Source organism: Tympanuchus pallidicinctus, unplaced genomic scaffold (genome assembly GCF_026119805.1).
Source record: "Tympanuchus pallidicinctus isolate F22 unplaced genomic scaffold, pur_lepc_1.0 scaffold4, whole genome shotgun sequence".
NCBI classification, from domain to species: Eukaryota; Metazoa; Chordata; class Aves; order Galliformes; family Phasianidae; genus Tympanuchus; species Tympanuchus pallidicinctus.
In genome coordinates, this window is record NW_026294758.1 from 48,264,329 (window position 1) to 48,289,078 (window position 24,750).

At 41.5% G+C, this 24,750-nt stretch overlaps 1 protein-coding gene across 3 annotated transcripts in view; it reads right to left on the reverse strand.

Annotated features, from left to right (window-relative positions):
- Window positions 1–24,750, reverse strand: part of KANK1 (KN motif and ankyrin repeat domains 1) — a 115,708-nt gene that overhangs the window by 72,318 nt on the left and 18,640 nt on the right. For 2 of the 3 annotated variants that reach the window (XM_052700634.1, XM_052700636.1), the window contains exon 2: window positions 14,506–14,634. The gene's annotated coding sequence lies outside the window, so the exon portion shown is untranslated. Of the gene's footprint in view, window positions 1–14,505; window positions 14,635–23,434; window positions 23,780–24,750 lie in introns of those variants that run through there. The other variant, XM_052700633.1, reaches the window with a different exon arrangement.

Genomic DNA, 24,750 nt, shown 5'->3' on the forward strand with positions numbered 1-24,750 from the left:
GGATACTGCTGAGCCAGAACTCATGGGAGGCACCAGGAATTAGGAAGAATATTGTGAAAGCATGATGTGGCCATCTTTCCTACAGACCAAGAAGGTAGGAGGAGTGTAGTGGTCCTATAGGGATGACTGCAGAAGCAGGCTGGGATGCAGCCCACTTGGGTGCTCCCTAGCAGAGGTGTTTACCACAGCATATCTCTGTCTTTCTTGTATTTCCAGACTGTTGGCATCAACAGCCCACAAATGAGTGCCAAGGTCTGCCTGCTCCCTGCTCCAACAAGAACGTTTCTGGCAGCGTGGATATAGAAGGCCCAGAAACCCTGGGATCCTTCCCATCATGAATCTCTGCCTTTAAAGCTTTCATCCATGAAGCAAGCCAATCTTCTGACACCCTGCAGTTTAGTTAGAAAACTTACTATTATTATTTTGGGAGATGCTTGTGCTTTTTATGTGTAAATACCAGGAGACAGTAGAGAGACCAATGGAATTCATCAAGACACCAACATACAGGAAGAGCCAACTCTAAGATGAAACTTTTAACCTTGCTACTGAAGACTTGGATACAAATAATATGCAAAGAATGACTGAAAAATTCAGGTACAAGAAATTCTATTTCTGTTCTTGCTGTTCTCTAAAACTTAGAACATCTCGTAATCCTCTTCAAAAATAAAGTCTGCAGTAAACACAATGTTAACAACAACAAAAGACTTTCAACCCAGCCAAGCACAATACAGCAGCCAAATTATCTTTCCTGTGTAGACAGAGTTTAGACTAATTTTCCCATAATGACTGTGTGCCTAAGGTTTTGTTTTTTTTTTTTTTCATACATTATATACATACACACCTGGTGATAGGCTTATAACAAAAAATTATGAAAATACTCTCAAGCATAAACCACAACACTGTTGAGATAACACTTTCATAACAAAAAAAACCAAAACCCTTTTGTCCAGTGAAACAGCTGTCAGCTGCTAGTCTGCAATGACTGAAGCTATGCAGCAAACTTAACTGCACATCCAGAGTATCAAATAAGGATCAAGTACACAAACTGCCCTTCAAAAATTATAGCATTCCATCAGTATTAAATATCGTGAACCGTGCATGTACTGTTGCTAAAGACACAAGGGGAATCACGCATATCTGAGCCAGTAAAAAATTTATGTCCACTGAAATAAGAAAGTTATCTACATACTGTCCATGAGGCCATGAAGGCACCAAAGCCACAAGAAATAGCACTATTCTTTGTAGCTCATCTCTGCTTTGCTACCAGTAGAAGGTTCTCAAGATCTCAGATTCTCTGGAGCTTATCTCCTCCCTTACAGAAACCTAATCCAGCAGTACAACTTTCCTTGGGAATGACATTCGATATAAGTGGCCAAAGAGACAAGTTCCAATTTCCTCCAAGACTTCTATTAAGTGTGATCTGTGCACAGACAAGAGTATTGTTAGGCAAAGTAAACTGCCAGATCTGCCATCTAGCCCTCCTTATACTCTCTAGCTTCTGAGAGGACATTGTGCTGCTCCTCCTTTCATTCTTCCAGGAAGTGGAACTTTGTCTCATGTAATACATGGCCAAAGCAAGCCAATGTTTTCTGTGGGCACCCACAAAAATCTAATTTGAAGGAGGGATCCATAATGCTTGCAAATAATGCCCAAAGCTACGTTTTACTGCTGTCCGAGGGGTAAGGCTGGGGAGGAATACCATGCACAGCTTTAATCTTGTTCCTCTCAATCACAGAATGACAGAATCACAGAATTGTAGGGCTTGGAAGGGACCTCCAGAGATCATCGAGTCCAACCCCCAAACCTTCAGAGCAGTACCAGTGGCAGTGCACACATCCAGCAGCGTTCCCTCTGCAGGGAGAACTGTTAGCCTAGCCAGGACGGACAAAGCATATAATAGTCCACCTAATTATTATCAGATATTTGAATTGTAATCACTGTTCAGAGTTGCTCGTGGATTGGGACAGGATAGTTTACTCCACTGTGCCCACAGATTGAGAAGCACATGTATTCGCTGCTACTTTCAGAGGGGCTGCCTCATTTCCATACCAGATTTCAATTTATAGAGCAAGCACTGAGTTTTAAAGCAGACTTGCTCCACTTAGATTGGTTTTGTAATCCTTTCTAGCGCTTTCACTACCTTTTCAGCTTCTTATGAAAAGGACAGTTTTCGTAATGGAACAACATACTCATCTTTCAGTGCCTCCACAACAGACAGTAGTGCTATTTTCTAGATATCTTACAATCTCAGTTGTAGAGATTAACAGAAAACAGTTTGTAAACAACAGACAAAGAATGATATAGCGAAGTATTGCAAAGCTGTTCAACAGCCAGAAAAACCTGCTGGTGTTTGATGAAGTCTGAAGTTCTGACTTGTGTTCTCACTTGTGTGACCGGACACAAATACAACTAATGCCTTTTAATGTTAGCCTGCACACAATTGAAAGCATATGCACCATAACAGAGCCACGTAATGGGCACTGCAGGCTACATCCACTGAGCACAAGTCCTATCCTTGGAACAGATTTCTCTAAATAGTGAATATAACAATGGTTTTCTCCTGCAGAGCTGCATGTGACTTTGGGAACTGGACTGCAAAAATCTCCTCCTCCTGATCTGCGCAGTAATTTGCCACTTCAGAAAAGAAACTCAGTTTAAGTAACAAAAGCACAGTGGTAATTTGCCATCAAAAAGCTGACTTCCCTTTTTAAACAAGCATACTTTTATATGAACAATGCTATAGTAAAGAAAAGAACACCTTCCTTCTCAAAAGAAAAACAAAAGCCATTGGATTTCAAGTATATAGGTCACCGCTGAAGTAATGCCTCCTATTTATTTCCATGGTAAGTTCAGCAGGTACAAAGCACACAATAGCACTATTTAATAGAGCAAGTTCTCAGCTGCAAAACACTCTTTCTCTGTGTAGTCAACACCACTAGCCAATTCATGCAGATGAGCTGATCAAAACGCTCTTCATTTTGCAGTGTGACAGCTGTGTATAGTCATTTGGAACATGGCTTGTCTTTCACATTGCCACTGCTGAAACACACCACTCACCTCCTCACTGTGCTCACATTCACTGTTTGGTACCCATAGAATTCAGATGTTGATGAATGCCAGTGGGTGCTATTTTTTTCTGCATGGAAGAATTCAACGACACACCTTTGCTTGATTCACACTTCCCTGTCAGACACCAATTTTTCAGTGTCCCTCTGCTGCCATCTGCCACACAGCAGCAACACGTAATGGAACTTCGCTGGGAAGGCTCAGCTTCTATGCCGTACCACCATCTGCCTCTGTTGTGGTGAGCCAACATCATAACACAGGAGGCAATTTACTTATAAGGACTGCTCCATCCGTACCCTGTGTACATCAGAAGTGCTCGAAGAGCTTCCTGCAGGGATCCTAACTTCTGCCGTGTCATGAAGAGGTCACAGGTACCCAAGATGAACAGCAGTCAGAAACAGCTTTTGTCACTTACTTCAGATGAACAAGCAGGACCTTGGACATGCCTCTCTCTAACAGAATATGCTGATGGACTGACTTTTGCATGAACAGCTACTATCTCCTACAATTACCAGTATAATTTCATTCTCCATTGCCTAAGAATTAAAACTGCTTCTGCAGCTGTACACTGAAACCTCAGATGCAACACTTCCCCGTGCAAAGAACGAAACAGTGAGTATCAAAACAAAACAATTAAAATGAACTGCTATTACCACACAGTCTGTCCTGGTCCTTACATAGGCTCTGGCTAAGTCTTGCTCATTTGATTTGTTTACCACAGCACAGTTTTGTTGTGGCAGGTTGGTCTCTGCTGCAGCGTGTTGCACTTAGCACAGCTCCCATCTGAACTCTTACTGCCCTGCCATGACAGTTCCCCATCTCCTAGACAAGGAAACTCCACCAGCTAGACGTTCACAGTCCCACAGCTAGATCTGTTCCCCTTGTAGCTTGCCATGCAAAGGCAAAAGCATGGTGCCAGCCAAGAAAACAAGGCTGCGGTGCCTCCTTTGTGACTGCTGCTGCTACCACAGCGCTCGGCCTGCATCTTCCAGCCCGTTCCTCTCCCCCCTGCCCAGACAGCCTTGACTACTGCCTGTGAGTGGTGCATTGCACAGGAGACCTACTTTCACAGGTGCCACTGGCTAACAAAGGAGGCAGTGAATCTATGCCACCGGTGTCACACCAAGCACAGGCCCAAACTGTGCTGCTCCTTGCTACAGAAGAGCCTGCAGCACAGCACTCGCATAATGGCCCTCTTTTTGTTTTTAAACCTCACGCTAAAGAAAGATTCGTGTTTTATAACCCTGTAACTATGGTGCTGTTGGTGTGACAGGACACCGTGGATGCGCTCATGAACAAAGAGCAGCCCAGAAGGAGCCATCTGCCACAGCACTATCACCCAGCACCCACTGCCAACCCCAAGGCTAGTCCTGGGACACACAGCCTTGTCCTACCAGCACCCTAACCAAAGCTAGCCAGCAAACCATGTGTCATCAGTGCAGCAAAGCTGTTGCTGACTGCTCATGACAGGAGATTCCTCAAAAGTCTTCTTCACATCTGCTCTGTGATGTGGTATGTTAAGAGTGCTGTGGTAGTAGCACAGTTCACTGAATTGTTAATCCACTTCACGGACATCACTTCTTTCTGCTCCAAAGGAAGCAAGGGAAAAAGAAGAGACACTCTGGTAATACCTGTGGATAGAGTTATTGAATTAAAAGGTCTCTCCAAAGCATCCAGTGGAGAAAATACATGGAAGACAAAAAAAAACAAAAACAAAAACCCACAGAAAATACGAAAAAAAATAAGGAGTGGGAAAAAAACAAAGTTTTTTTTTCAATATATAAAAACGTAAATTCTCTTATGAGGCAGCAAGAGCCTCAACAAACCAACAACATCTAATGCACATTTCTTGTATTCTCAGTGCAGCTCTTTTTTTTCCACCATTATTCATTTCTCCAGTCCAACCATTGTATTTATTGAAGTTTACAGAAACAAAAACAGCTGTAGGCTATACAGGTTACCTGTGTATCAACACATTCCCTACATAAACTATTTTAACCACATTATTACTACAGAGAAACTCCCATAGCTTATATTTTGGATTTAAAAACTATAACAAATTAAATGCCTTCCATAATTTGACAACTTTTTCCAGTAAATTCCTCCCCGGACTGATCAAAAGACAGCCATTCCTGTCCAAGGATGTATCCTTTCCACTGCTAGTAATTCATAGAAGTTATCCACTACATAGCCTTTATTCAATACTCCTCTTTATACAAGGTCTCAAGATTCTCTTTTTATGTGGTCCTCCTGAGTATTTATTGTTCATATGGAGAGTACATGCATCTGGAGCTTACGGTTCAGAGTTCTCTGTAATACAACTACTGTTAGTCAGTTTATCTGATTTGTGCAAATTATCTGTACCAGTACTCTCAAAGAGCCTTTCAGACATGCCAACCCAAGAAGAAAAAAATTTGTCATGCAGTGAGGCAACCTTCAATCACCTACAGAAGAAGCATGAAAGTCAGCCTCCGAAGCTCAACTAAAACTTATGATATTTCTTTCAAAATCTGAGCTTTACAGCATGCGTATACTAGCAATCCTAAAATTAAGAACAACTGCCCATCTCTAAAGCAAATGTACAGATCTCCACAGAATTATTCCACTTGCACTGAAAAAAAGCTCCGTGAGACAGGTTAACGTCACAGCCAACGTTGGACTCTCATGAGTAGGGTTAGGTACTCTTCTTGGGGGCAAACCTAATGCAAAAGAAGTGCGTAAGTCTGAGGAATGAACCAGCAGAAGAAAATGTTTCCTCTCTCAATTTGTTCAGACTACAGTTCATTGCTTATGCACATCCCGTGTTCTTTAGTTTGTGAGACTGTTTTTGCCATCAAGATTCCTTGAACTCCTGAACGCTTCATTTTCATAACTATCAAAAGAGAAAGCTTATTTCCAATACCATCCAATTACTGAGCAACCACTGGCAGATCATAATTTGTTTCAGATACCTTGCAAAGGACACAACCTCTCAGCAATCTCCCCTTTTCAACATAAATGTTGCTATGCTGTCCAAAGAGAGATTCACCTTGAAGTGACTGATCCTTATACCTGCACGTTTTCAATTAAAAACCAATCCCATTTAGCCAACCTTAACCTAGCTACACTATTACACATTTAAATCCACACTTACTTGCTTAATCTGATCTCAGCCATGACTAAAAGCTATTTTATAGGCACATTTAATGCACAGCTGAAAGTTAAGTAAATACACACGTAGAAAATGAGATGCATACTTCTGCTGCCAAGTTACATCAAACAAGCCAAACTCCTCCCTGACTAGAAATTCCATTAATTATTACAAGTTTGAAAGGCACTCTCCTGCTTTCTCCATTTCTCTTTAAAGTGCCAAGAACCTTCTTGAAATACATCATTTTCTCCCCCTCTTAAAACAGAGGGAAGCTGGTACTTAATTTTATACTAAAGAATTCAGAACAAAATGAAGAGAGCAGTTAACATGAAGTGATGTGACAGAAACAAGTTGAGATACCAGCATTACTCACCAGTGAGCAGTAAGCTGCCAGAAAACACCTTCCCCTCCTTTCTACAATTTTTAATTTGGCCAGAACGTGCAATAATCCATCCTTCCCCAAAGGCAGATTTAAAATGAGATGTCTTGCCACCCTTCTGCATTTGGCATGAGAACTGTTTTTCCCTTTGGGAGTCATGGCCAGATTCCAGCATCTCTGAAAATATACTTTCCACCCACTCTTTTGAAGGTGTTCAGTAGCTTGAAAATTAGTTTGGGAAAAAAGAAAGTCAGAAAGACAGCATTACCTACTCACTTTTCAGAGAATTAACCCAGGGGTTTTGGAGAATGGTATAAGCCTAATGGCTATTAGTCACTCCTAATACTGAGCCTTTTGCACACTGTTGTGCAGATGTTGCCCTTCTCAGTCCTCCAGGAGGAACGAGCAGTGCAACACACACCACAGAGGGAGAAGCTACTGGAGAACACAGCCAGAGCCTTAAGTTGGTGACTTGGCTGCACTCTGCTGTGACAACTCGTAAGTCCCTGTGTTTAGATCTTTCTGGTGTGTGTGTGACATCGTCAACATCTAGACTTCCACACAGACATTTGTGAAGCAACAGCATGCATCTGGTTCCCTGTGTTGCCTTCATTATCAAGGAAAACATGTTTTACCACTGCTGATTCATCTCTACTGAGGTCCATCATCAGCTGTATGCCCTGCATGACAGCAGGGCAGCAAAAGATTTCAGAAAACAGGCAAAGCATGTAAGGCAGGCAGCGAAAGCTGGAACACAGCTCACTTAAAGTCACTTTTGATTTCACTCCAGAAAAAATCTCATTTCCATCTCAGGAGCCCATGTAAGTACAATTTATGTGGAGCCATTTATTTCAAAATTATTGGAGAAAAACTTCCTTCACAACACACTAAGCACTATCATAACTGATGTTCTCTTAACATGGGATTTTTCCAGCCTCAAAAATCTATTCTGTATTTAGCTTTACTTTCCAGCACTGCCTTTCTTGTACAGGTACTACAGAAACCTATCAAAAACACAGTATAAACAGAGCAACATAAATAAAAGTCTGCACTGAGAGCACAATATTCCAGGTGCACAAGATATCCTAGATTAAACTGGAAATAATATAAGTAAGAAACCTTGAAGAACATCTGAGGATTATGCTAGATCCAGAACTTACTTACCTTCCATTTGAAAGCAAACTGCAGCAACTAAAAAAAATAGATCATGCTTCAGATACTTAATTTGCAGTGAGGCAACTCATAACTGCTTATTCAGTTATTTTGTAATTAGTTGGAGGCGCAGCCATTCCCTCAAACAACACAGCTCAATTTCTATCTACACAGCACTTTTCCTGCTACTTCTAAACACGTTTGTTTATACCACATACAGCTTAGCCATGTTTGTATTAATGCACACTGGGAAAAATTGTGCAACCATTCTAGCACACCTCATTAAAAGTAGCACGAAAAGGAGGAAAGGGGAGGAAAGAGGAGGCAGAGGACAGCAGAGCGCCCAGAGGCTGTATGTACTACCTAGCAGATGGGTAATGCTCCTAGGCATACTGGTGAGTCTCCAGCCAGTAGGGAGAAGAGGGCTGCAAACTGCTTTGCTCTCCACGAAAGGAAAGGGTTCACCAACTTCACTGCACAAATGTAGCTTCCAGAAGGACAAAGCAAGGTTAGCTATAAGGTCACTGGGCAAGGACGTAGCTCCACTTACAGCATGTTCTGCAGAAAATTCACTGCTCTCACAGCTGAAATGTAGTTTGGGCTATATTTTTACTGAAGGTTCTTACTAAGAATCAGTTTATATCACTGCAGGAGTCCTCTCAGTAGATAACAGCATTACTGTCATAATAATTCCATAAAATAAGCAGACAATTAATTATCCTGCAAATTTGGTAGAGAGGAATGCAACATATAAAGAAAAAGAACAGCTTCTGCAAGTGTACCTGTGAGACACAAGATACCCTATCACCAGGAGCTTGGACTGCAGACAAGAACTGAGCTGCTCCCTGCAAAAACACCGATCCCACCCAGGGCTTCATGTGGTGGTGCGGCAACAAACTGCCACGCTGCAGGCTTAAAACAGGGAGGCAACCAGTGCACAAGGCGGCTGCGTTGCAACCAGGACAGGTTTTGCAGTGCTAATCAAGCCAGAAAGAGACTGCTGAAATTTGTCCCACCCAAACTAGTTTTATGCATCTTTTTGTACCAAGTGAAAGGAGAATGGAAAGAGCAGGTGCTTCCCCCCTTGTATCAGAACATGCAGCAACTCGTCATAGACAGAGCACTTGGTGCTACATCTGGGTAGGGATGGATGCAACACCTTCTACCCCATGCTTTTAAAAGCAGTACTTTGAGTGTCTTTCAAAAAACAAAAAACAAAAAAAAAGTGTATTCAATTCCTGTCCTACACATAAAAAAGTCAGTATCTTGTATTTTGATGCAGCTGAAAAGGAACTAGCAATGATGCATAAAAAAATAATCAAGAAGTGTTTTAGAAGTATGCAAGTGTCCAATTGCTTGTATTTTCTGTACAATCAAATCAATTTTCTACCAGTACAGAATTTTTAGTTGCCAACACTGTGCCTGAGTTACAGATGTTTCATCCACAGGATGCAATAAATGGATTCAATCAGATGATCTCTGGAAAACCTATTCCCTTTCCACAACAGCCTTCTAAACAAGCCACAAAATTCATTATCTTTGTCACCAAAACTATCTACACCAAGTTGTTGATGCTTTTGTTTAAATCCTCACAGCCCCATGCCCTCCTTAAGATAAATGATTGTATTATTACTGAAGGAGTTAGATTTACAAAGTCAGTAAGAATTCTGCATTTTAATCATTTGCATTTGATTTACCCCACAATTTCCATCAGAAAATAAACTTTAAGAACGAGTTATTCTTAATATAAATCCTCAGCAGGACTCTCTAAATCATGTTAGGCCTTCTCTCCATTAATTTTTCCTGCCTCCGTTTTGAAACCATGCAACCAGCCCAATTACTTCTTTATTTAAAACTTCTCATCTTTCAAGGCTGTAAAAATAGAGAAAGCTAAACCAATACATAGCAGTTCCCCACAGAATAAAGCACTATGAACATCAGTTCAGCTTCTGAAGATCATGTACATTCGTGTTTTGCTACCTTAACATTGCATAAGGAAAAAAAAAAAATCTGTACACAGAGGTTTTGAACGCTTCTATTGAAGAATATATTATTCTACTGAAGAATACTGAAGTACTCAGACAGAAAGACCAAAATAAGTCACTATGCAAACTCATTTGTGGCAAACAAACACTTGTACATTCCTACTGTGATACAGGAATAATAATAGTCTGTGATAAGCTATCATTCCAGAAATTATAGCATAAGAAGCTTCAGAGTTATTTGCTGGAAAGACAGACTTCGATAGATTTACTAACAAGTTCCTTTTTTATTTATTTTATCACTACTTTATTTACTCATTAGATTCCAGTCTGTTGAGCAGCTCATTGTATGTTTGTTCAACTACACGGAAAGAACCATTCAGTTTATAGCACTGCTTTATATGTAAATCAAGTTCTGAAGACACTCTACTAATTTTAGATGTCAAAGGGAAAAATATATTGTGAAATTTAAGACTGTTGAGATTTTTCATAAACTCAGAAGGAACACTGGAATTACATAGCACACCTGACTCACGGTAAAGCATTTTCTCCACACGTGTCAAATCACGTATATTAAAGGATTTATTTATTTTGAAATTTACTGTAACACCTTGAGTGCTTCTGAGTATGTGACAATTTTAAGTTCTGTCCTCTGCATACAGTCAGACTTACTGTCTTCCTAGCACTGGAAACAAGCACTGAGCTTGTTTCTTCTCTGTAGATACATTTCTATTGTATTTACTTGTATTGGAGAAAAAGCAAACTTCCCACCCACACAAATCAAGATCCAAGAGCAAATTCAGAGACATTTTGCAGCCAATGGGGAAGAAAAAATAATCCTAAATCAGCCAGCTGTTGCACTAACAACATCAAGTAAAGGAATTGTGGAGCTCATTCTACCCTTTATCAATAATGCATGGCTGCACACAGACAATTTATAGCTGTTTTCCATAACTAGGTATTGTGTAGTACTAAATTAAGTCTACAAAATTCAAGGACAGTCCACCCACACAGCTACTGTAAGCTAGCCAGGCCACTCTGAATAAACATTTTAAAGGCATAAAGTGAGTTTTATTAGCATGCTGAGCCACAGCTCTCAGTGGACAAAGCATCTCCTTTAGAAAAGTAAAAGTACATTTAACAGAAGGCGAGATCAGTTGCTCTTATGCCTTGCATATGAAGAGCTTAAAAGGTTATATACATGCAACAACTCAAAACCTTGGATTTATTTAAACTAAAACCTGAAGCAAGAGAAGAATTTATTTTCAGTACTGGAAATTGATTACCAGTCTCTAGAAATCATAAGGCAGGGACTGAACTGCTCAAGTCCTGATAACAAAAGAGCTAAGGAAAAAAGATGGTTTTGTTTACATTTAGGTAGCCCTAAAGATTAACAATTTTTTTTTTTAATCCTTCACATATCATAAATCAGAAAAGCACAGGCAGGGCTTTCATCAGCATAAAGAACTTGTTATCACACCGATATTTCCTCATTACATTTACAGCAGCAGTAGACAAGCTGGAAGTGGGGTTCCTCAGCAGGCATCTTTAAGCCAAAGATGGTAGAGCACAACCCAGTTATGTTTGGTCAGTCCTGTCTTCATGCCATAGCAGTCTCAGCACGTAACTGAAATACACTGCATATCTGAAACATGAGCATTAAAGCACTCTGAACACAAGAGCTGGACAACAGTAGCAAAAAGATGCTGCCACCAAGTCTGTGCATCCAGGTTCCACACAGGCTCTGCTACCTCGGTCACCAAGAAACCTCAAAGAATCACTTTATTTTGGCTTCCAGTGCCTAGTCCAGGTGCACAGCATGGATGGCAGCTTCACCAGGAGGTGGGTTTGGGTCACACTGCAAGCTTCTGCAGCTGTTTCTGCTACCCATCATCTCTCCAGAAACATCAGCAAGGATATTTGGGATGATCTTCATACAAGCAATGATCCACTTCAGACAGGAGCCCACATGTCTCTCCAGGTAGTTGGTGTGATAAGAATGTCCCTGCCTGGAAAACTGCGTATGGGAGGGTGAAGAGAGTAATACAGCAGAGCTGGGCTGTGTGACTGGTTTGTAGCACACTGAGCACAGTCAAAGCTATGAGCAGGAGGGATGTAAGGAACAGTACTTGTGTCACATCTCTTACCAGCTAATCATGTGGATGTGTCTGGCCAAATAAGAGATGCCACCGAATTTGTGGACATGAAGAGGAAGAAGGCTGATCAATGACAGCTGGATTTGCAAAACTGAGTTTTCTAATGCAGGTCTGCAGTGTTATGTAACAAAATCTAACTTCACCTACAATACGTATGCTTTCTCAAAACTCATAAACCTTTGTAGATAATCAGAGCTTCATCAATCATTGTGAAAGTGACTTAACTGCTCCAGTGAGCCCAAAAAATTCTGAAAGCAGGGAATCAGGTTCGACTAAGCTTCAATACAACCTGTGCCACAGCAACAAATAACTCCATGTTTGCTGAAGTTGTTCCTATACTGTACCCCTGTGAAAGCACAACGGCTGCAGGCAGAAACTATCCTGGATTATGTTGTACCAAGATCTAGTCACATTTGTTATTAAGTCTGTCTTCGCCATGAACAAGTTGAAATGTAAAAACCTACACTAAGGAATGTAGCTGCTAGTATTTTTAGTTAAATCTGCCAGGAAAAGAAACCACAAGGTTTAGTAGATCGAGGTCCTGCTGTGAAAAACAAAATTGTTAATCTGAAGTCTGAGGAGACTGGAGTGAAAGAAAATACTGGTTTAAATGAAGGCTGCAAGCCCTGGCATTAAAAAATCCCAGACAATCCCAGTGAGGTAACTTTGGCTTTATAAAAGTTAATTTTATGAAGCCTGCTGTTTCTCCCCCCATTACCACACACGATCATGGAATTCAGCACAGTTCAGAGAAGCACCAAATGCCATCATTAAGCACTCTGTAAGGGGGATGCTAACTTACAACTCACAGATCCAGCATTACAGCAGCCATGTTAGTATGTCAGACCAGCAGAGCACCTGTGTGAACCTGAGATGAACACTCCGCTGTCACAGCCCTGTGACAAGAGCTGAAATTGGAGGAGTCTGCCCCTTAGCCATGACGTTGCATCCCATCAGTCCCAAGAAGGAGCCAGGTAGTCACTGCTACTTTGGCTCTGTGACAGCTGGCACAATTTTTCCAGCCTTTCTGCACTCACACTCTTCTTTGGTCTGCATACCTTCTTAAAATTTCTTCCTTTCCTACTCTGCACCTCATATACCCTCCCACATGTCCCCCCCAACAATCAAAGCTGCAGCTACTCATACCAAATAGAATCACAGAGTCATTCAGTTTGGAAAAGACTTTAAAGATCAAGTCCAACCACAACTTAACCATACTACCCTAACTCTCACAGCCCTCTGCTAAATCATGTCCCTGAGCACCACATCCAAATGGTTTTTAAACACATCCAGGGATGGTGACTCAACCACCTCCCTGGAGAGCCTATTCCAGTGCTTAACAACCCCTTCTGTAAAGAAGTTCCCTCCCTGCACAGTGTGTCAGGTCAGGGATGAGCACAGCCATCCAACACATCCCCAGCCCCTCTGCCCAGAAGGCTGTGCTTGGCTGTGTGTGCAGCTCTCCACAGCCAGGGCATGGCTGTGGCCTGCAGCCACACAGGAACTGGAAGAAACCTCACCGCAGTGGCAAGTCTCCTTATTTAGCCTTTTCTAAGGAGTTTCTTCTCCATACAGCCCCGCCATGGGGCCTAGAAGCAGTTATGGGTGCTCTGACCTAGCAGTTATTTGATAACAGAAAAGACATAAGTGCCTTTCCTAAAGAAAAGTAGGAGTAAGAGACCAGAACTGGTGCAAAAGGAACTAGCCCGAGGTCTGCCTTCACAAGACAGCACTTAAACTGCATTGAGCTACCTCAAGCAGTGACCAGAGACACATATTTACCCTTCAAGAGCTAAGTCCTAGATGATCTGTCACCCAAACCTACAGCACACCACACTGCATGCAACAAAGAGGGAGACAGTAGTTCCTTAAAGTAAATAAGGAGTCAGTAATTACTCCTGAAAACAGCTAAACATGAGAGAACCCAGGGGCTCAGTAGCAAAGAGGCCCTTTATGAAGCAATTAGTTCCCTGGACTTGGCTTACCACAAGCTTAATTCAAGCACAGCCCCTGCTTACTCAGATGCCTCTGCAGTGAAAAGATTATGTTGTGCATATGGGTGCACAACACAGCTGGTCAAAAAGCACAGCAGCACTACCATGGAGCAGAAATACAGATATGAACCTGGATAGGTGCAAAATACAGTTATGTACAAATTAATTAAAGCAATGACAGTGCAAAACCTCTAGTTGGAGAATGCTCAATTAAGACAGCTATAGTTCTACAGTTTCATCTGGTTTTTAATGTCTTCGGTTTTTCTTACCTGTATTTTTTTTGGTGAATAACATGTCTCAAGCCAACATCCCACGGAGACAGAAGACTAAATCTTTTTACTACTAAAACTTTATTAATATGTAGGTAAAGCTTCAAGGCAGTCTAATGAAAGGGTATATGTATAAATAGAACTGGTCATCCAAGGAAAGATAACAAGTTATTTCTTCATTGCATCATTTTTTAGCTTACTGAGGTGATATTTTATCCTTAGAGGCAAATACTGACAATCTGGTCCAGTGTTACACACAGTACAGAAACCACAACGGTATGATTTACTATGGAGTCAGAGATGGACTGGGACAGTCCATGAGACCATATCTTCATATTCATCATCTTCCCTGTTTCCCCTAACAAGTCAGATCTTACCTTAAAACACCGTAACAAATGCCAGTCCTCTGCTCTTTTAGGCCTTTCTGAAGATAAGATAAATGCAGAAGATTCACCTAGTTCAGTAATTCAGCATCTGACAGCACATTCAGGAACCCGGAAGTCATCCTACAAGAAAAGAAATGAAAAGCAAGTAATCATTATACATGTTGGGCAATATATCACATGCTTAAAGCTGCAAATGCCTGGTAAAGCCATGCTGCTAAACAATTACAAAATTAACCTTTCATATCTGTGACTATCCTATCATTTTTGGCTTCCAAGATGTAACTCACATAAGCAGTATTTTGATTACCACACCCTAAAGAGAAAGCACACATCTTGCAAAAGACGTCACTCTGTAGTGCTTTCCCAGTTAAAATCCTCTTTGTTCAAACAAAGTCCGTGTGAATGCACAGAAACAAAGCTTGGAGACGACAGGACACACCAGCCATGTCAGTTAGGGAAACACAGCAGTGTACAGAAATGCAGAAGTCCATGTGAGCTAAGCAGTAAAACTGTACAATTTAGGATGTCTCTGCACATGAAAGACATGGAAGCATTTTATAGACTGCAGTAAACGAGGAGATGATTGTCTGCTGTCCCATTTCCCTGAGCAGCCTTTATTAGAATTCTTATCATACAGGGATTTGCACATACTTCCAATGGCTATAAAGATGCTTAGACTGCAGTTAACTTCATGCCTGCACCACTCTCTGGAATGTAGGACAGTTCTTCCCTTTTCTTCCACAGCAGTTCAGATAAGATGTTCTGCCAACAACGTTTAGACAACTTATTTCTGACTTCTAACTTGCTCGGCCTGTTTTAACTCAAAAAAGCAAGCTTCCCAGAACACGAGTGCACAGAGACACCAAGGCCCGTGTTCTGGCACTGATACATCCCACCATGCAATCACTCACAGGTAAAGGCCAAGGCAGCTGCACACCAAGGCAGTGCTGGAGACTCACCATATGCAAATGTTGACATTTACACAATGCTGCGAGGACCTCTGATAGCTACCTAGTGATGAGACAGGAGAACAATCTCTGTCCAGTATGGCTTCAAGAGTTCTGAAAATTTCTCCCCCCTTTCTCCCCCAGTTCAAATGACACATATCATCCATGTTTTAACTGCATGTTTCACTAAAGCTTTGGTATGAGAACATAAAACATTTTTGACCCAACCTGTTAGGCTTACATGTCTGTAGTTTTATGGATTACAAAATTTTTTTTACTATAATACACCAGTACTCAAAACAAGTCCTCAAAATATATCAATGCATCCACACATGGGCTGTCCTAATCCCACACTGTTTACAGAACAGCCTACTAAGGGAAACTGTCTTCACAAGCTAAAATATCACTTATTTTTCTTCAGACACAAAAGCTCGCAATCCCAACCTGCAAGACTCAATCCTATCATGCAAGAAGTTGCACAGGCGAGGCAGAAGATCAACTGGGTTGATCAATCAATGCCTTGTAGCCCAACTGAAAGAAAACCAAATTGCACAGGTAATGCTGGCAGGAATACATAACTTGTGAAGATGTGATCTGAGAATGCAGGGAGAGAATAAGGAAGGAGCAACTGGATCTGAACTCCAGTGACTGCAAGAATGAAGAACTTCCCATTGCAAAAAAAAGAACAACGTGTGCACTTCCACAGTGTCTAATGAGATGCATCTGAGGGTTCTGAGGAAACTGCGGGATTAACATATGCCACTATCCCTCATATTTGAAAAGCTGTGGTGGTCTGATGACTGGAAAAGGAAAATTATAACCCATTTTTAATAAGGGAGAAAAAGGTAATGGAGCAGGCTCTCCTGGATCTGCACAGAATAAAGCAGCAATCTATGACTGCCAACATGACTTCACCATGGACAAATACAACCTTCAGTTTCATGGTCTCCTGCAATAGGAGCAGCATTGGTGGAGAGTGGATAGAGAAAGAGCAACTGGAATTATCTACCTGGAATTGCAGAACAGTGTCAAAGGCTTTGTGCATGAGAGGCTGTGGGTACACCAATGCAAAAGTGGTTGAGGCCAGGCTGGATGAAGCTTAGACCTACCTGCTCTATTGGAAGGTGTCCCTGTCCACAGCAGAGGGTTGGAACTAGATGGGTCTTTAAGGTCCACTCTAACTCAATCAAATCTATGATTCTATAGTTTTAAATGATGTAGCTTCATTTAGGTCTGTCTGTGAGGGTGGGAGTGTGTGGTAAGTCTGCAGGAAAACTCAAGTAGAAGATCTCCCTCATGGGAAACAATCCCTAAATGCAACATCTGCTGAAGAAAAAGAAAAAAAAAAGACAGGAATCCAAAAGCCCCAAATATTGCATTAGGTAGACTTTAAAATGGTATTCAGTGTTCTTAAGTAACCCTCAGGGAAGTGAGAGTCCATTCCTTCTTCCCTCCATCTAACACTTCTGCAATATGTTCAAATACACATTCAACCATTCATGAAAAATATTAACGTTTATATGCACGCTGCCTACTCACTCTAAAAACAGTTGTTACATTTCAATAGGAATGCATTCCACGACCAAAAATATATTCATCCATCCAACATTAAAGTGTAATGCACAAGTAAACTCGATCACAGAACACAGTTACATCCTTGGAACTACATATTCATATGTAACAGGAAGCACCATTCAGTGTGTTTCTGTATAACCTCCTATTCCCCAGTTTTGTAGAAAACAGTATTACAACAGACTCCTATAAGAGCCTGATTGATACTTCAAGATTTCCATCTTCATCTTCAAGACGTTCAGTCACAGTTACACATCCAGGCTGATGTTTCAAGGGTGCAATAAAACTGTCTTTCAAATATCTGTTACCATACCCAGAGCGTTATGTGCCCACAACACGATGTCAAGATTGTTCAGATATTACTCATGAGTCAATTTTGCCTCAAAATATTTTCTCTTTGGCTGTCCTCCCACAGCCATCATATCCATATCAGGTCAATCTGTACCAGGTAGTCTGTGTAATTCAGCTGAAGCAAGTTTTTATGCCAACGTCTGGGGCAGATCAGTTTGACAGCAAAACTACATGACCATAAAAGCCAGAACTCCATAGCTCCATCTTCAAGATCAACAAGTGACAGAATCAGATGCCCCCAAGAAGCAGACTGAAAAGGAGAATCAGAAATCCTTTGGGAGATAAGATTTATCACATACTTTGTCATTTTCCATGCCAGATGGGGGGGGGAAAAAAAGCTTCAGTTTTGCCTTTTAGCCCAAATAATCACAACAAATGCAATCATTTGACTCCTACACATCCAAAGCCCCACCAAAACAAAAAACGTGCTGCACACCCTTTTTCCCCTTAAGGACAGAATAAACCACACCTAACAGGTGTTAATCAAAACATCAAACATTAGAAAAACATTCTGACACAACAGAGATTTAAAAATATATATGCAACACTGCAAGCACAATTTAAATCTGTATAGAATGGATTTATGTCTCCTGTATCAAAAAATAGTTGTTCTTCTGAACTGCCTCGCAAACAGCAATTTAAATGGAACCCCAGGAAGAAAACTGACTTACTGATTAGCAGAACTGTGTGCTAAGTAGAGGCAAAGCAAAGCAGAAATGAGAACTGACACAGAAAAACAACTAAGCAGAGATATTACATATACCAAAAGGAGCAAATCTGCTGATAAAGTTGTCATCTTTGCAGGAAGCTCTACCCTTGAGAATACTTCCCATTTAAGCAAAGCTGGCTATGTAAGAGATTCTGCAAACTTGCACAGACTTTTCATGGAAACTGTTTGTATTTCGCAGGCATATTCCAGCTTGACAAGTTCTCCATAGATCAGTAACACATGTGCTCAATCTTCTCTTTTCCATTTTAATATTATTTAACACCTCTTCCCACGTGCACCTACCTCCAGCAGATGTTCAGATTCTCCTACCTGAAAAGAAATCCAGCCCCCTCAACTGCAGGGACACGCCTGGATAATATATTGAGATACGCCTTAGGTACTGCGTCAGACACTTTGAAGTCAGTTAAAGATGCACTGCATAGCACCAAATGGGAAATCACACTCTTACTGGGGAATAAGCACCTTGAAATCAGTTCATATTGGAAGGTAGCATTTCCCCAGGTAAATTTCCCCAGGTGTCTCCTATTGAATATGTGGTACTTATGGACAGAAAGCCACCACATATCCAAAAGCAATATTCAATCATGGTAGACTTAACTGGCATAAGATCTCATAATTGCTAACGAAAATAACAAAGGCTCCATATACATGGCATAAAGCACCATGCTAATTAATCTTGGAGACACTAATTAATCTGGGCATGCTGCCATGATAACACAACTACACTGATGCCTTGGGTATCTCCCTTTGCCAACATATCATGCTATTTGGTCAAACACACCTCCAAGCACTGTCATTCACATTAAAGAGGAGTCTCACACCAAGTATGAGCCCCTACAGGAGGGCATTTCCTCTAAGGAGATGCCACAAAGGTCTCAAATTTAAATAAAATCCATAGTAGACAACACCAACCTATACATTACATTAATTCTTACTAAATAGCAAAATAATTTGTTTGTATCATGAAGGACGTTGGGCTAGGAGAAAGGCCATGAGAGGGTGTATTGTGGACAGTCTCCTTGTCCTCAGCACTGAAGTTTCAGGGCAGCATCTCAGAAGCCAACTTTAACAGTGGTGAGAGTCCAGTCCTCCAGCTACAGCCATTCACACACAGCAATTCAATTCCCTATCTCAAGACAGAGCGAGGAGGTATGCTCGTACGTGCTCATGTAAATGTTCACAAGCTAGTACATTCCAAATAGTAGATAAAGGAGCCACTGTAGTTGTTAGTGCATTAAAGAAACCTAGTGTTGCCAAACTCCACGGCTTCCCTTTTAACGTAATGGTGATAAAACAAGTCTTGGGCTAAAGCCAAAGCTACCTTATCTGTTATAACTGATGCCTCCTATTGGAACAGAGATCAACTCTTCACATACTGCAAGTGGACTTTGAACTTTCTGTGACTTGTTAGAACACACCATAGGGAACAATGTGCTTGGTAGCAGCTTGAAGCACTTGCTCCAATAGGAACTGGTCTGTGAACAACCAGAAAGCAAGAGGAAAGAGGAACATCTGGCACATAATACTATCTGCGACAGAACACAGCCAACCCAGTAGCACAGAATGGATATCAGAGGTCAATTACTGTGGCACAGAGCAAGCACAAGTCAGAGAAAAAAGTGTTTCACTGCTAATCTGAACAAGCAGCTTCAATGTCTGAACAGCCCCTGACCCATACCTCACTCCTCAATCTACACCTAAAACCAGACTTTTCCTGGCCAGTCCTAAGTCCAGGACTGGCAGGATGGCTTCTCTCAAGCCACGCATACCTTCTAAAAGCACAGCCCATGAATTTATGCATGAGTTACTTTAGCAACAGGACTCATATTGCTGGTAAGTGGGATACACAAGCGAGAGCCAGTCCTGCCTGCCAGGTTCTAACATTTCAGTTAGTTAGCACAGGTAGAGGTCGCAGTGCCTAAAAGGACAGCTTCATCTTGGTCCCTGGTTTGCAGTGTATCCAACCGAAACCTTCTAGACCCATAGAGAAAGTGATCAGTTTGAACAAGCAGGCTGTTCAGTAAAAGCACAGGGACAACTGTTATCCTCAGAAAGCACCCTGCTTTCCTACAGCATGGAGCCACATCAAACTTTTGAGCTCCCTTTGCTCTTATCAGATAAGACAAACACTCAAAACCACCAGGTCCAGTGCTATCAAATACCAATCCTACACTACTGGAAAAATCATTATTGGAAAAAGCAATCATTAGTTTACTAGAAATTAAATAACATTTGAGAAGTATGTGTTAGAATAGCAATTCTTACACTTGGATGCAAAGCATATCAGCTAATGAAAAACTGAAGGGTGTCAAAAACACCTTTGCTACATGATCACTCTCAAAGAGTTTCACTCTGCAGGCATTTTATGCATATGTATGACAGAGACAACAGAAAAACTGTCTCTTTCAAAAGATCTAGGTGTTTTGTTTTGTTTTTTTTTTATCCGAAGGCTGAAAATCTGCAGGTGATACACAGTAACACTTTAATAAAATGTTAGGTCTTCTGCGGTCTCTAACCAACAAAGCCGGTCCAGATTCAGTAGTACAACCCACATGATGAAAAGCAGAATTCATCTTGGACTTTCTGAAGTGTGATTTTTCACTTGACAAGAAAAACAGTTCTGAGACACAACTATTGCTCTGGGCGAGATTTTAAGCTGGTAAACAGAAACTTCAGCTTTAACCAGAAAAAGGTGACTTCTTCTGACTCATCACAAGTATCTACAGGATACTTCAGAAGTGTCACAACTGAAACAAGTTGCCTGGAAGTGGTTCAAGAAATAAATTAAACTGAGATGACCAGACCATCTTCACTTAATCTGTCTTCAGCATCTATGCACTAGTTACATTTTTTTTTTTATTTTTTTTTTAAAACACCCTTTATCTAGTTATATCCTTTGCTCTGCTGCATTACCGTAACATGAAACTCCTCTGACAAGCAAGGAAGTACCTAATAAATCTGGTTTGCTTCCTCAAGGATACCACAATTAGGAAGGGTGTGAAGGTCATCCTATTGTCTGTAAGTGAAAAAGAACTGGAAGGGTGGAGAATGAAACTGAAAGGAGCTATAAAGCATTATCTTGCTTGGTCAATTACTACATGCAGTTGGGACACAGGTGGAGGGAGACAGGCTGCTTCTGATGACAGGGATTTTGCAGCCCACCTGCATAACCCCTGGTCCCATCACAGCTGGTCAAACAGGAGGGGAGGGGAAGAACTCTGTCAGCTTGCAAGTATAAACATGCTTCAGTAAGCAATCTTAACAGTCACAAAGAGCTGACTGCTATTATCTGCAGAAATAACAGTTTTGGGCCCATTATGTTTACAAGAGTTTGAGCTGTTAATTGTTGGACTTCAAGCAATAGAAATAACCCTACCTAAAAACTGCCCTTCCTTCCTGCTGTTTCCCCATACCCAAGGGAAAAAAGAACACTTCCAAGCTGTCAGGTATCACCATATATATTCATGGGTGTAACACAGCTGGAGACAAAAACAAAACATATATAAAGCATTTAACGTGGGTTAACCATTTCAAGAAGCTGTACAGTAGGGAATCCATGTCTCCTGCATCTCCACATCCAGCTTCCAAGGCTGAAGCTCCCCTTTCCCTTGGGTCTGGCAACATCCTGAGGCTTCAAGCTGGCAGGCAAAGGCAACAGGACTAATGTCTCCCCCTGGCATTAAAGTAAACCTCAGCCAAGTCACTGCTTTTTCATACTTGTTTCCCCCAGGTACTTGTGGGATTTTTCCAACAGATCTTACTGCCATCTCCTTAGGAGTATATGTTTTGGCATATCACTAACAGATAGTATAGTATTTTTAGAAGGGCCGTTGTAGAATAGTCTCAAATCAAGCACTTCTTAGAAAAATCCCTCAGTATCCCTTCGTACACACACTTCTGTTACATTTCAAAGAAACATCTCCCACCAAACTAAGATGTGAGAGAGCATGCCATATTTCCAGCCTAATCCCTTGAAGACAGAGCATTAGTGAACCTCCTGAGCTGCACAGTAACTAATCTGCAGAAGTATAAACAATTATACATCACTGAGGGCTCCTGCCATGGCAGTGCTGCTTCTCTTGTGCAGAAGGAAAAAAAAGAAACAAGACAGCTGTCTCATGAGAGGGTCTGTATCAATGACTTGAGTAAGAAAAGCTAATGCCAAACTCATTCCATATTTATCATTTGTGGAGAAAACTAATCCAGACTAAGAAATGCATGTATCACAATATAGATAAGTTGAGTTTCCCAATAAGAGGTTGTAGGAAAAAAAAAAAAAAAAAAAAAGGCATTCTTATGTACTTGATTATCAGAAGCAGTAAGCAAATAAGTGCATGGCCTTTGGAGGAATAGACAAATTATTCTCTGGAGTCTCACCAGTAGCCCTTAAAAAAAAGTTCTCCCCAATAGCATTTCAAGGGAAATTTGACATTTTATTGAGACATTTGAGTGCATCCTTCAAAAATTTAGCATGACAGCAAGTAGCTAGTCTTAGTCCTAAAAGAACAGCAATAGGAATACATGCAGCACCAGTCTGGATACTCTTATTGAAACTGTTATGATGTCTAGCATGCTCAGCAATGCCACAGATCAGAAAATGTTCAAAAATAAGGTCAGCACAAGTCTCAATACTCCTGTACCTTCCATAAAAAAATAAAATAGGGAGACAACCACCGTAATAACACTACACACTGGATTTGCAGGCTCCAAACACTTGAGGCTGTAGTCTAACACTAACTAACCTCTTGAACTAGATAGGAAGAAGAAGGAAACATATATACAAACTGATTTTAAAACACACTTCCCTCGAACAGCCAGGAGGAGTAGTGCAAGACTACAGAAATCCTCTCTTATGCACACAGTCCACACAACGCAGGGGTGACAGAGCAAAGCAGCCCCAACCCATTCTCCCTGAAAATCTGTCAACTTTCAATGCAGCCAGCAGAGCTGGGGGAAGGAGAGGGCAGAGGAAGAGATGAGGCAGCATAGAGCTTTGCAGTGTTGCTTACTGTGCCAGAGTGCTGCGGATGGAAAGTAACACGCTGTGATGGCTGTGCACCAGCTCCTGCCCTACAGGCTGCTCTGCACGGGCTGTGCACAGTCTGGTCCCAACAGAGCACTGCTGAGAGTTTCACAGACACACACACACAGTCTGCAATACTTGTACTGCCATTCATACACAAGCCACTCCACACCACAAGCACGTTCACATTTAGGTATAATTAAGCCAAATGTTAGATTGCGACACTTACACCTACTCAGCAACACAAAATCCACCAGTTCTCTCTGCTTCACAAGAAAGAAAAACTACTGAACTCACAGGGTCTTTAGTCCACCGTTTTCCTTGAGAACACAGCGCATCACTGAAGTGCAATGCCTGAAAACAGTAACTTGACCTCCCCGGGAAGGTGGGCGGTATTATACAAGCTGAAACATTAGAAACATGCATAATTATGGCGGGTATTTGCTACATATTCTTTCATCCTTGAACAGATATGAACGGAAAAGTCACACTGACACTCCAGGCATAGATGATGTCCAAACCATCAATCAGGAAGATTTTTCACGAGGCCCTGAAAGAGAACAAAAGTTTTTAGAGCATAACTTTTCCCTGGACTTCACAGTTACAACGCCAGCACCGCCAGCACAGAGCAGGGCTCTGCAGATCCCTGGCCCAGCAACAGCTCAGTCCGCGGCTTTGTTCCTCAGTGACCACAGGCACACATGGGTACAGTGCCAGCAGGGATGCCTGCCAGGACACCACCCATCCTGTCACCAATCATCCACCCCTTCCTGCACAGTGCCAGCTCTCCCGCACACCTTTGCCTTTTCCTCAGTGCAGTCAGCCTTCCTCTCCCTTCTAGGAAAGCAGCATTCACTTTTGAGTTTCGGGTGGCAGAACCAGAAGGCTGAGTGCTGTGAACCGGTGGCTCAGGTCAGAGTCCAGGGAAATGCATGCTTTCCCCACTTTTACAGGTGCCTCGCAGAACACAACACATTTCTTCCTTAACAGGGAGAACACAGCTCCTAATGACAGAGGAAAACTGTGCACACGTTTAACCACAGAGTTCTCCTGTCACATTACATCTTCCTACTCCTCCAACTCAAGGTTATGTCATGCTCCTGGACAAGAGTGATGCAGCAACACCTACAGCTGCCATGACCTCAGTTCACCTCTGTTATTTTAGTAACATTCACATATTGTTGATGTGAGCAGCTCACTTGCTCATCCTCTTCCCACAAAGGAGGCTGTGTTTTTAATTCAGCCCATCTTAGGCAATGAAATAGAAGTGTGGGACACACAGTATTTATTTCAGCTAATTCCCCATGCTCTGTGGGCAACATGTCCTTGTGGAGCACCAGTTCAGGAGAGAGAGATGAATTATTCTAGAACATTTGTTTGTATTTCAAATAGCCCAACTCTTTTTTCCTTTTTTGTTTGTAGACTACCAAAGCTTTTGAAGGTCACAGCAATGGACATATTGAATTGCCTCTCAAGGTCTCAGAGTCAGCTCTGGATACAGTTCACAGCTTCCAAGATTCTCCTGTATGCAGGGTAAGCATAGCTCTCAGGGAACATGAGTTGTCACAGTGATCACATAAAAAACAAAAACTATTTTTTAAAAAAAGCTCATT